Source organism: Semicossyphus pulcher, unplaced genomic scaffold (assembly GCF_022749685.1).
Source record: "Semicossyphus pulcher isolate SPU_LCO1_2020_fin unplaced genomic scaffold, fSemPul1.0.p SCAF_23, whole genome shotgun sequence".
Lineage (NCBI taxonomy): Eukaryota > Metazoa > Chordata > Actinopteri > Labriformes > Labridae > Semicossyphus > Semicossyphus pulcher.
Window position 1 is genome coordinate 15,274,395 of NW_027211697.1, and position 14,506 is coordinate 15,288,900.

At 39.0% G+C, this 14,506-nt stretch overlaps 1 pseudogene; it reads right to left on the reverse strand.

The window, feature by feature from the left end:
* Nucleotides 1-300: 300 nt before the first annotated feature.
* LOC138602591 (immunoglobulin gamma-1 heavy chain-like) overlaps nt 301-14,506 on the reverse strand; it is a 35,767-nt pseudogene continuing 21,561 nt past the window's right edge.

Genomic DNA, 14,506 nt, shown 5'->3' on the forward strand with positions numbered 1-14,506 from the left:
CTTAAAAGGATCCTGGATTCATAGATTTTATTTCAACAACCAAGATTACAGGCTTGATATATGTATAAAGAGTCATGTGACCAATGATCAATGCTGTGTTTACTGCATTCTCCATCTCTGAGAGCATGCGCACGGTTCTACATGTAATGTTTAGGGTCTGAGTAAAACTGTTTAAATAGAGTGTAATGAGTCTATAATAGTCAACAATGCTATCTGCCTGCAGGCCAAAATGCATGGTAGCTAGTTGACAAATACTCTAATGCCAACATAAGCAGTAATGTGTCGGTGTGATTTATTTTTTTAGCAAACCTGAATGACATTCATCAGTTCTGTCTCGTAAATGTCTCTTCACTTTGGACACATTCTGAAATGCTCTCCAAATCCACATTTCATCCATTCCACGAAGGCCTCAGAGCAAACTTTCTGCAGACTTCACATAAGATGCCTTTCATGTGTCTACTCCCATGAGTTGGGGTATCCCCGCAGCCAACAAGTGTAGTTCCTTTTGTCTGAAAAACTGAAGGGAACTTTGCTCGATCCACCCTGGAAGGACTGCAGGAGTGAGTAACAACAAAGGTCACTCCAGGAAGCACATGCATCCATGGTTTGGTGGCAGTAATAAACTTAACACTCTGGCTGCTTTTTTCCACTGAAGAACGAGAAGATGAACAAAACAAGCAAGGTCAGTTTCTAAAACAATATTTACTGCAGTGCCAACATGTCATCAGTATAAACATATTGTCAATATACATGTATATGTCGTACTTTTTAAAAGCTCATGTTACCCACAGACCTAATATTTGCATTAATCTGTAGGCTGTGACCAATCACATATCAGCAGGCTGCTGCGTATGCAGGAAAAACAGTCCGTGTGGAGAGCAAAAGCAGGCAGATGACATCCCGGCTCCCATCAGCGGCTGTCTGGCGATGATTTAGTGTTTTATTAATCTCTATAAACAGATATCATGCTAACAGCTAAAGATACATCTAGATCAAGATTCAACTTGAGTTACATTTCCTGACACGGTGTCACAAAAGCCGTTCAGCGTTTAGATTTCCCGACTTCTTCAAATGCATAAGAAATGATCAATCCGACCTCCGTTCAACAAACCAGCATTGGAAAAGTAGTTTCCTCTTGAGGACAGACCTGACAAGCTTCATGTTTACTACTTACTAATCCGCATCATGACGTTGAAATTTCGGCAAAGGCAAAACCCGTTAATTAAAGTAAAGAGCAAGAAAAACATTTTAATCACATTATATTGTTAAAGGGTCCAAGAGGAGACAGAGCTCATCCTTAAGTTAAGACGTAGCAAAGACTCTTTTATCACAGCTCACTGGGACACTGATAAAACAGCTATCAGTTTTATGAGTAACACCTGTGCATTTGCAGCTATGACGGGTGAAGTGTCTTTTTGTTTTTGTATTGAAGATTTGAAGTTGTCACTATTTTTGTCAGTACAATATTTTTATGGTTGTGTGTTGAAGTAGCATCAGATAGAAATGTACTTTTTGACTGTTTGGGACAAGTGGCTCACTTATTAAATTTCAGTTTAATTTTAAAATAATAATACATTTTATTTATATTGCACTTTTCATGACACTCAAAGGCACTTTACAGGTGCTCTTTAATTACACTATTACACTATAATTAACTATAATTACACTATATTATTTCCAAAAATGAACATAATTGAAATCTCAATGTTTTTTTGTAAATGAGGGTTTAGGAAGAAAGGAATCACCCTTGTAACATCAAAGTATAGATGTTGTGGAAGACCTTGTTGGAATTTTATTCAGCTCTGTTTAATGTTGAATAAGATCTGTGCCTCAAGGTGGGCTCGGGGGCCAATATGAGTCCCTGTCTCCTGAATGGACCACTTACGTTAATCTAACCATGTTTGAACACTCTCTCTTAAGCCCTTTCCCCACTGGTCGAAAAACCCTCTAACACCCGGGAACACTCATCTTTTTTTCTTAATGGGAAAGGCTACAATCAACATTCAGACCCGGGTCAAATGACTCTGCAGTAGACCCGGGTAATAATCGCCTCGTCTCCAATCGGCATTGATGGGAACACAAAAACCATGTTGACACGTTAATCTCCGCCCCCTTTCAGGCGCAATGCCATGCTACGTCGGTAACTTCTGTGACTCCTTGTCAACTCAGCTACAATTTCCGCCCGTCTCCTTCCAAGCAGCGCTCGAACATCGTTCGTGGAGCTTTGTCTCACTCTTGTGGACAGTCTAAGTAACACAGGGGTGTTGGTATTGTGAGAACAATGTACTGCAGTATAAGCCTATCCTTGAAGAAAGTTATGACCTTTTTTTTATTGCTGATTTTATTGATGTTTGGAGATAGAACCTGCGGTCCTGAGAGAGAGAGAGAGTATTATTTTACCTTTGCTTGCTTCTTTCTCACTATTAGATGTTTATTTATAAAAAATGAGCCGATATCATATCAGCAGTTGTACATACCTTTACATTATGTGGGCCTGAATTGTAAATGGTAATACCTTTGTGTCTAGGCTAGATGGTGTGTGTCCTAAAAGTTAGGTGTAGAGAAGGCTGGAAGTCTGTTGCACAGATGTTGCAGCATGACAGGGTAGAGTGATCAGGGCAAGCAGCAGGCGGAAGCATTGAGTAACACCCAGCTCCCAATAAAGTAAATGGACTGTACTTGTGTGCTTTTCTAGTCTTTGCGACCACTCAAAGCTGCTTTTACACTACATTTCACATTCAACCATTCACACACACTGATGGCAGGACTGCTACGTAAAGTGCCCAACTGTCGATCAGATATCACATTCATACCCGTTGGCTATGCCACCGGGAGCAATTTAGGACACTTCGACCTGAGCGTGAGGGAGCTGGGGATCGAACCTCCGACCTTCCGTTTGAAAGACGACCGGCTCTAGCACTGAGCCACAGCCGCCCCTAGTAAAGCACCAAATTACAGAAGTGAAACAAAGTTATGAGCAACGGAGCATCACAGACTCCAGGTGTGAGGTGGGGTTATGCCAGTAAGAGAAACAGAGTGCACATTTAAATATCTCATGTCGTCTCATGTCAGTGTACATGCACTATAGTTTTTGCATTGCTTGTCAGGACCTGCTGAAGGTTTAAGTCTCTTAATAATAGAACCGAGAACTTTTGTCTTTTGCAGATGCAATGGAGATGATAAACAGAGTAATGCAATAAATAACATGATAAAACAATTAAAAGGTCAATAACAAGAAATAAGTGTTACGTATTAAAACATTTTTTGGTGAAATAGACATTTAGACAATAGATAGTATGAACAATTAAATGGAAAAGCAAAAAATGGATCAACATCAATGGTTAATGACATTTAAACATTTTTGTTCAGCAGACATAAAGCTTTTGTAATTAAAACAAAGGAAAATACTTACACAATACTCTTAATAATGACTCTTAAGTTAATGAAAAAAAGGCAGACAAAATAAGTCTTACAGAAAGTTCACCTTGTTTCATTTAACCTGTGAAGACAAAGAAAACAAATGTTGAGTGAAAATGCACCAAAGTAATCAAAGTCCTGCTTTTCCAGTTAGGCCTACATTACTGTATAATAAAATATCACAATGAGTACTTGTCTGACATCTTCATAATTATGACCTTCATAGTTTAAGTAAAACGTTCAAAGCTAAATGTTGGTTTTTGGATTTCAAAAGTATTTGAGTCATTTTTTGTAGGGTTATATACTTTATAACCTTCGAGGTAAGACCAGATTTAAACAGTTGTTCGGTCAGTTAATTCAATAGACAACAACGCATTTTAAAAAGGCAGTATTGGCATGTGTCGAAACATGTTGAGGTGGACCAGGTTGTTCCCTTCATGCATTCTGTACCCAATGGACCTGACAATAGCTTTGGTTGAGTTTGGTTGAGCCATAGACTCGTGGGACACTTCACAGCTATACACTACATCACTCTGTTTCCACTGATCAAGGCTGAGCGATAACTGGCCATAAGCCGAATAGGATCCTTGGTTTTCTACAGGCTCTGTGGTATGGAACGTGTATGTTGAATCTGCTTTCTCGTCATCAACAAGCCAAGACACCAAAACCTCACGAGGGTAGAAGTCTTTCACATAGCAAGTCAAGGTCACCATTTCTTGTCTAGTATGTTCTACTGGAGCCAGCATAAACACTGAAGGACGCCGAGTCGGTCCTCCTGCAAGCATGAGAGAAACATTAAACCTCCTGCCACACATACAGTGCTGAAGAAAATCTCTGCTCCATAATCAGCTGAGAAAGATCACTGGATTTGATGGCATGATTAGAAAAAATAAAGACAGCCCTTCAGTTTTCTTACCAATATTCCTTTCAAAGGGTTTCTTGAGCGGTTCATGTAAATCTGGATGAATAACAACACAGCTGGGTTTTATCCCCCGGGTCCAGTCCTCAAATGTGATCTCGAGTGGTACTCTGTAAAGGCCTCCACGTCCTTTTTTGTCCTTCGATTTGGCATTAGCGATTTCAGTTCCTTCCTCGTCCTCCCAACGTACCTCTTCTACTGATGGCGTATTTACCTTGACTTCACATACTATTGTTCCTTTTCCTTTTGAAAACAAGTCCTCCAGTGAAGGGTCTTTGATCACTACGTCAGCAGCTAATTCACTGCATCCGTCACCTTTGGGGCTGAGGAATAAGGGAAACATTATTGGACAGGAATGGCTGCAAACCAATGAGAATATAAACCATAGAAATTCACACAAAATGTTTCAATAATTAGTATTCATTTACTTACTAGAGGGAGAGGACGTCTGTTTGTAGGACACAGTGGATCTATTGAACGTTGCACCATTTTGACCTTTCCCTTCAAACTCGCATGTATAATTAATGCTCTCAGTCCATTCACTGGCTGGTACTTTGAGAACACTGTAAACACTGTACAGTCCATTAGCTGTCTTTTTCTCTGCAGAAGAGCTTTTCATCACATTTGCTTCATCGGCTATTGGTGCTTCATTTTTCAGCCATTTGATCTTTTTGATTACTTGGTGAAAAATCACTGGCAATGCAGGTGAAGGCAACCTCCTGATCCTCATAACATGAGACAAACACTTTAACATCTGGTATCTGATAAGGCATATCTGAAAAAAAAAAAGATATAAACAAATATATGTATGCGCAAGCAGGGGATGTGTGTGTGTGTGTGTGTGTGTGTATAATATATATATGCAGAAGCAGAGGTTCATGTAGTTTGATAAAACTCAAAGGATCTCTTTAGCTTGTTTTTAAAGTGCGCAGAAGGACTCGAGGAAAATACAATTGAACAGCAGAGCTCTGATGCTCGCTTCTGCATATACATTGACTGCTCAGGCAAGCAAACATGGAGTTAACTTGAACGTTAATTATCACCATAAAGGTTCAATCTATCTGCATCACTATGATTATGCAGATAGATGGAAAGAAGCAGAGCACACAACAATAATTTGTTCTTCAGCAGGTGCAGAGGGCATGCAGAATATTAGTAATAGATAATATAGACTGAGTCAGCAGCTGTATGTGCACGAGAAAGTGCCAACCTTCTCATTCCACCACACTGTTTGGTTAACCGGTCAGGTCTGCTCATTATGACATTAGAAACCTTAGAAACACTCTAACCTTTTAATAGCTAAATTATTTTTTGTGCTCTCCTTTGTGTTCACGTTCCTTCATCATTGAGTATATTGTAAAACAATTACAACAGTGATGGCTCACTTTTACTTTTACTTCAAACGTCAAAATATCAGCTCAGGATAAAGGTACAATGACGGGGTTAGTCTACCTCTGATAACACCTCTAAAGAACACAGTAATAAAACCAACTAGTAGAGACACATTGCACCAATAACATTTATCAATGTATTATTATTATTGATTAGTGCACCGTAAGAAATGGATCTTATGTATTTGGTACTGTATTCTACTGTCATCTACTGGCAATACATGTACGCTTTGTGTCATCACAATCAATTTGAAAACCTTTTAAATTGTTTCACAATGCTAAAATATGTTAACAGCTCTGCCATGTTAACCTGCTAAATTTCAAATCAACTACTATAAAGGCATTTATATATGACTAAACACAAGACTTACCTGGCTTGATGAATGTCCCCTGTCCTGTTCCTGCTGTATTTGTCACAACACATTGGAAGGGCTTCATGTTGTCCCAGTCCTGTCTGCTCACTTTGAGTTGACTGACTTCCGTATAAACATTGTCTTTCAGTACTGGAGGATACTGAGTGAATTCTGGCAAGTCAGACCCCTGTTTGTTCCATGTGTAGGTCACTGAGGACGGTGTGAAGCCAGTGGCAAGGCAGCCAAGAGTGACCAGGTCACCAGTCCCAGAATCACATTGTATCAGAGGATACACGGTTGGCTTGGAAACACATGCTAACAAAGTAGAAACAAAAATGCCGTTAAAAAAGTCAAGTGAACATTTAAAATAAGATATTTTTCATCAAACATAAGTTAACAATGGAATGAAGTTGGCTTACTTCATCAAAAGCATAGCAAAGCATTGCAATCAAGGATACATTTTAATACCTTAACCTTTTCATATGTTGAATGAGAGAAGTGCGCTCCGTACATACATCTTTATCTTATCACATTTCTTTAGATGTTATTTGATGAACTAGCCTCCCTCAGTAATATCATTTGTGGTCTACTCTTTTTAAAATATAAATGTCGATAACTTTTAGTCCGTAACTTTGATGATAATCATTGTTATTTTTTCAAAGTTAAATGGAGTGTAGCTGTACATTTGACAAACATACAGTACTGAGTTTATGGCATCATATCATTTTGTTAACTTTAACTTTTGTTTAAATTAGGCAAATATGTTTGAGATTAAACAGTATTCTTACCTGATGTAACAGTTACCATTGTACCCTTTCCCCAGTAGTCAAAAGCTTCATAGTAACACAGCGCTGAAATTACTGAACCACTAGTCTGAAAAGGCTGTCTACTAACGTTGAGAGCTACTCTACTCTACTCTAACTTTTAATAATGCTCGCTTTGATATTTATTTTCTTCCAATGAAATAAAATACACTTAGTATAAATCTTCACCAGTGTCTTCAGAGAATTTTTACCGGCGAACAGATGTTTTTTTTTTTACCCTTATAGTAAAACACTTTCATTTTGTGACACTCCAAATCTTTAGAGGTTTTAGCAATTTAAATGTAACTTAAAAAGGGATTTAGCAGTGCAAATCTTACCTGATGACACCGTTACCATAGTGCCTTTTCCCCAGTAGTTGAAAGCACCCCAGTTGTCACAGTTCAGAAAGTCATAAGGACTTAACACGAAAACTTACTTTTTACTGTAATATCCCTTAATAATAACTTCTCATCAAACAGTTTGATTTGAACTGTTGCCAAAACCAAAGTAAGATATAAACCTGTCCATAGAACTACCAGCCAGGAGTTTTAATATTATCAGAGATTCTATGCCAGCCTACAAAATACTGTTGGCTATGATATCCTTGTTCAACACTTGTGACTACATGAAAAAAGATTAAATTGCATTAGTAATGGGATCAATGGGAGTTTCATTCACTAATCAAACATATTAAAATCACTTACCTGAAGTGACAGTGACCATAGTGCCTTTTCCCCAGTAGTCAAAAGCCCAGTTGTCACAGTTCAACAAATAATTAACCGCTGCATACAAAAACCTGGATCTCAAGCATCTACATGTTCCATAGTGTGTGATTTTGTAATAATCTACCCTATTACATAGTTACATTGGCCTCTGCACTTACCAACTTTGAAATTGGATCCGCTCAGTTTAAATTGAGTCTATGGATTTTAACACCTTTAACATACAGTATTCCAGATATACATTAACTTACGGAGTCAAAACTGGATTTCCTAATTCTGCTTCAAAATCAAACAAACAAATTAAAAAGACAAAATAAGTGTTTGGCTTACCTGATGTGACTGTAACCATCGTTCCTTTTCCCCAGATGTCAAAAGCACCGTCACAGTGTGATATGTCAACACATCCAACATACAAAAACAAGCACCTCAAAGACTCCCTTCAAGCCACTGAGGTCAAAATACCTTATATTTAAATGTGTAATCACCAAATTGTCATTATCAAGACCAAAATGAATTATTTTACCTGATGTGACGGTCACCATGGTTCCTTTTCCCCAGATGTCAAAAGCATTGTCACAGTGTGATATGTCAACACATCCAACATACAAAAACAAGCACCTCAAAGACGCCTTTCACGCCACTGAGGTCAAAATATGTGATATCAATGACATTTTAAATGTAAGGAGAGGTTTCAATTGAACTATAGTACGAAAATACTTGGGAGCTTGTATCATATTCTAAATTGTTGTACTTACTCAGTAAATTAGTGTATATATGTAATATTTACTCTGATCTTATGTTTTAACTAAAGATTAAATGTTAGTTTGAGTACAGTTTTAACCAACATACATTTTTATAATGAAAAAAACCATGAAAAGCAAACATGTTTCACTGACTAAAGCAATCCCCAATGTACCATTTATTAACCACTTCCCTAAAGGTATTCCTTTCCTGTGGTGGGGCTTATATAAAACTAAGTGTTTGCCAACAGTTGGTGTACAGCTTTATCACATCCTCCTGTCACCTTCAGTTACTGCAGCATGGATAACCAGATATACTTGATTTAGCTGCATTACTTGGACATGGATATAGGTTTATGATATCGGGCTGTCATATCCACTCAATCATCCACAACATCCATACTGAAAGTATCTCATGTTTTAGTCCATTAACTTTTTAGGTTTAGGTAACGTATGGATTTTAGTCATTCTGACTCAGTTCTTACTGGAGGATTTTTAATTATTCTCGGTTGTGAATCTTCAAGAAGCAATGTCAAAGCAGCTTACAAGCTTTTTCTGTTTAACTTGGCAACTATTATCAGGACCTCCATTCATCATGTCATGGTTCAGATTTGGCAAAAGGTTGGGCAAACCAAAACATCGGAAGGTGTCCCTTTAAGCTCTTGTAGCGATCTGGGTCAAATAACACCGCCCAATATTCCTTGTGTTCATTCACACAGTCAGCAGCCACAATCATTCAATAACCCAATCACACCCTCCCAAAATAACCACGCAGTGGAAAACCCAGACATATCTTTATATACTGTATGTCAGAGGCTAATGTGTTGTTTGTTGAGTGGAGGAGAGGAACGCCAGCTTACCAGGAAACTATTTTTGTTCTTTATTTTTGTTATTTGTCAGACTTGACTCTGACTGGCACCCCACATTTTTATATTTATTCAAACCTGCTAGACTCTATATTATTGTGACAACATTCCTATAATAAAAAAACTATTACAAAATAGTTTAAAATGAACTCCACATCTTCCAACTACATCAATGCATAAGTAATAATAATCAAATATTTAACAGTCAGTGGAAGGTGTTCTCTTTTCTATTTCTGTAATATTTTAGGGTTTATTTAGGCTTCTTTAGATGTATCATGTCCTCGTTCAGGGCTTTGTATTAACAATGCCAGATTAAGTTCATTATTACAAGACAATTGCAAAATTTGTTTTAGTGTTATTCAGCTGGTAATTTAGCAACTTCAACTGTTGAGTATAGGTTTCCTGGGAGAAAGGCTACACTCAGAACAATTTAATAGGACAAAGACATTCAACTCACAATTTGCGGTCATAAAGCTCGGTGCTGGGAAATATACTGAGGTTGTTTTTAAGTACAATTTATGAAATGTATGTATATATATATATACACTGAACAAAAATATAAACGCAACACTTTTGTTTTTGCTCCCATTTTTCATGAGCTGAACTCAAAGATCTAAGACTTGTTCTATGAACACAAAAGGCCGATTTTTCTCAAATATTGTTCACAAATTTGTCTAAATCAGTGTTAATGAGCACTTCTCCTTTGCCGAGATAATCCATCCACCTCCCAGGTGTGGCATATCAAGATGCTGACTAGACAACATGATTATTGCACAGGTGAGCCTTAGGCTGGCCACAATAAAAGGCCACTCTAAAATGTGCAGTTTTACTGTATTGGGGGGGGTTCGGGGGGGGTCAGAAAACCAGTCAGTATCTGGTGTGACCACCATTTGCCTCACGCAGTGCAACACATCTCCTTCGCATAGAGTTGATCAGGTTGTTGATTGCTGCCTGTGGAATGTTGGTCCACTCCTCTTCAATGGCTGTGCCAAGTTGTGGGTGACATGTCCGGTGAGTATGCTGGCCATGCAAGAACTGGGATGTTTTCAGCTTCCAGGAATTGTGCACAGATCCTTGCAACATGGGGCCGTGCATTATCATGCTGCAACATGAGGTGATGGTCGTGGATGAATGGCACAACAATGGGCCTCAGGATCTCGTCATGGTATCTCTGTGCATTCAAAATGCCATCAATAAAATGCAGCTGTGTTCGTTGTCTTTCAGTCTGTTTCAGTTTGGTATTCAGCATGAGGCCAAAGTGTACTGACATTTCCCTTATTCTTTTGATAGCTTGTTCAGCATCAATTGAATTTAACAATGTATTCATGTTAGTATTAGTGTATTTAAAGTAATGAATACAAAATAGTAGTGTAGTAGTGACCCAACATGTATTGGGTCCTTTCATTTTAGATTCAAACTTCAGTAATGTACTGTCACTTTAAACATGCAGTAGTACATAAGAAAGATAAACTGTGAAAAAAGTCATGTTCCTCTGGCTCCTCCTACTGCTCCTAATGGCATTTGTAGGAATCCAACGCTCAAACGCCCGAAACACACAACCAATCAGAGCCGAGCAGTCTCTGAGGCTGCTTTTAATTGCACGCTGCACATCACCAATTCTCCGTGCATGCTCACATTGTCAGGCTTAATTACTTCAGTGTGCGCAGCATGAGCCAGCTTGTGTCCACAATGGCTAGAAATCACAACCACAGGGAACCATCTTACCTACTGCAGCTTTAACAGACCACATTTAATTCTCATATCTTTTGCGTAGACCTGGCGTCTGGGCTAATACACGGCAAAATTTGGGCTGTCCGTGATAATTCAGTAGACGTCTATTTGAAGACTTTGATTAAACGTTTGTGTTTGGACCAGATTTCACCTGCTTCTGTCACAAGATTCATCACACATTGACACACATTTACAGCAACTTTCAAGTCTCATAGTGGCTAAAATGATTATGTAAGTGAGCAGTGCATCACAGTAACCCAAAAAAAATGTTGCAGAAAAGGATCGACTGGGATTCCATCACTGCATGCATGTATTCAAGCTGAGCTCTTATCCCTGTCGGCTACCGGACACTTTGTCTAATCACATGTCCCTTAGGTATTAATGAACTACGTCAGCATCCAGGGATCGTTCAGCATTCACAGTCAGAGCTGCACAGCCAAAGAACCTGAGCATGCGCACTCTTCTTTTTTCTTCTTCTGTGGAAAAAGTTCCAAACTGTTCCCTTTATGATGTCTCTGAATGTAATTATTAACATCACACAGCCCATAAAGCGCGGTGTTTATGGTTTTTGTATGTAAAATAAAATGTGTTGAAATTACATCTTTGTGTGGACCGTATTTCACATACCACTGCCAAATGATTTTTGAGAAATGAAGCTATGTCATTACTTTCATCACCCTTTCATTGCTTTGATGAACAAATTAACAAAATGATTAAACAAAAATGTGTTTCTGACACGTTGATGTCATAACAGTACTAACTAACTAATCTACTTCATTAAAATTCGGGCTGAAATTTGCTACACATAGCCAGACTAAATCAGGCCTATATCGAGCCCATCTGTTTAAATGATGGCTTTTGCTTGCTGGGTTATGTCAGGCCTGTCTCAAGGTCCAATTCCCAAAGCATATTGTGTTAATGATAATCAAGCACAAACACAAGCATAAAGTTTCTCTTCTCCGTGCAGTTTGCTCTTAGTTTATGTATGATTGAGGAGAGGAGCTGTCCGCACCTCCACTCTCACAGATGATGAGCTGGATGGGGAGGAGGCACCTCTCACCAGTTTACTGTGAAGTCATTAAGACATTACTATTATTGTTAATACCAGGTGTTAAATCAGTACAGGCTGTCCAAGGCTTACCCCCCGCACATACAGACACACTTTCAAAACAAGACGTACAACGCGGATGAATGCCGTACACTCGCATTTTCACTTGCACCCGACACTTTTGGCTCTTACCAGCCTGTCGACATCAGGAACTAGTTTCTGAGCAGTGGCTATTTTCATTATGTCACTTAGATGTCCGTGCATCAGCCGACTGCACAGTTTGGACTTCTTAAGGTTGCACTCACAAAATTACCCAGCAAGCAATTTTGCAGCTAATAGAAGTCTAATTGCCGTCTATACGTAGAGCGGGTGTCTGGGCTAAAACACAGCAAAGTTTGGGCAGTAGACGTACAAAGTGCCTATGTGGCAGAATTGAGCTCCATCAGGATGAGAGCGAAGCTGCAGCTTCGAGAATCTATGACCATTATTTAAAACGAGGCCACGATTTACTATCTCATGTGCACGAGAGTAATGACACAATACTGAATTGTATTTGTGCTATGCTATACAGTACCATTTATAATTAATGGTAGCCCACTTTCTTTTCTATATAATATTTACTACAGTTTAACTGACAACTGAAATTACAAATGAAAGATTTAACTTTATTATCATGGTCTTACCATCATCCTTCATCTTCATCATTGATGAAGAGTTCAGTATTTTTTTAGGTAAATTAATGTTTAAACAATGTTTACAGTGTTTTCATAAAATGAACATGAACTCAATGCAATGGGAAAATAATACATAAGAATACAGCCACAGCTATTTCTGCAAAGCCACAGAGTCACAACAGCATTATGTTATCCTTTAACTTTTAAAACATTTCATTTATAAATCTTATGGATATATAACTTCAACTCTAAAACATTTGATTATAAAGTTTCAAAAATGTTTCCAACATTATGATGACTTTGGCATCACAAGTAAATAATACAGTCCTGTTCTTTTGTTCTGTAAAGCTGAGGCAGTTTGGTGCATGTTTAGAGGGTGAAAGGTGGTGGTGGTGGGGGGTGGAGATCAGTGTCTCTCTAAGCTTATTTATTTGGCATCAATGGCACATTTTTCTTTATAAATATAAGCATCTCTGCATTTTTGGCAGACCGCTTGTTCCTCTTGTCATCAACACTATCCCCTGCTGTGCTGAAAAGTCTTTTGCTATCTACACTTGTGCATGGTGCACCGAGGTAGGCTCGTGCTGCTTGTCACCAAGTAGAACCGCCAGACCGGTGACGCCATTTTAGTGTCGCTGAGAGAAATTGTTTTTTTGCATCATCTGATCAGCTCTTATGATCGGCCTTTAATACAGGCCACTGATCAAAGCAGTTAGTATGTATATCGGCTGATCACGATCGGTGGCCGACCAATTGGGGCACCGTTAAAATGAACATGACAGTTAATCACAATCAGTATTGCAAAAATGTGTTCCAAGTGTCCCATGTGGTGCTGGCAAATAGAGGAAGTAGTTTTTGTACGACTCTCCTGTTATTGTCTCTCACTGTGGGTCTCTGGCACAGTAATACACAGCAGTGTCTTCAGTCTTCAGACTGTTCATCTGCAGATGCAGCTGCTGTCTGCTGTTGTCTCTGGAGATGGTGAACCGGCCTTGAACTGACTGAGAGTAGTAGATGCTGCTACCATCAGCAGCGATCCACTCCAGTCCTTTTCCAGGAGCCTGTCTGACCCAGGCCATAGCCCAGATGCTGAGTGTGAATCCAGAGCCTGTACAGGTCAGTCTGTGGGATTCTCCAGGACGTTTAACCACTGGTTCAGATTCTGTCAGAGTCTGACCATCAACACCTGGAGAGAGGATAAAAACATCAAGTGAAATCAGCTGCTGACAGATATATACGCTATGTAACATGAATATAGTGATGATCTTCACCTGCCCAGCAGACAGTTAACAGCAGCAGTCCTGTCCTGTAGTCCATCATGTTAAACTGTGTGTCCACTGTTCTCTGTCCTCCTCTCTGCAGTCACATAAGTAGAGGAGGAAGACATCACAGTTTGCATTGACTCCTCCTCACAGGAGGGCGACAACTATTTGACTAAGATACCACTTGTTCCTTCTTTCACTGTTTTAAATTCACTAACTTGAACTTAAGTCCATCAACATCAACACAGAAGGCAAATAACACACACTCACACACCAGACTGAAGCAGCAAGTTCTTCTCTTGTTTGACACCAGAAGATCTGCTCCAACATAAAAACACAAACAGAAGAAGTGTAAAGTTTTTCTTTCTGCTATAATAGTAACCTGATGTTGAAACCATTGGTGGTCTGAGGGCTCCTCCTCTGGTGTAAACTGTGTTTGCATCAATTATACATGGGGCTCAAATGTAGTCAAAGCTGATAATGTTTCACACATGTTGCGTTATTAGTGTTCAGATGTCAGAAATATTTTCAGCTCGATCTCGTTGCTGCCGTTTACATTCCCCTAGAAGACATTTTAAGA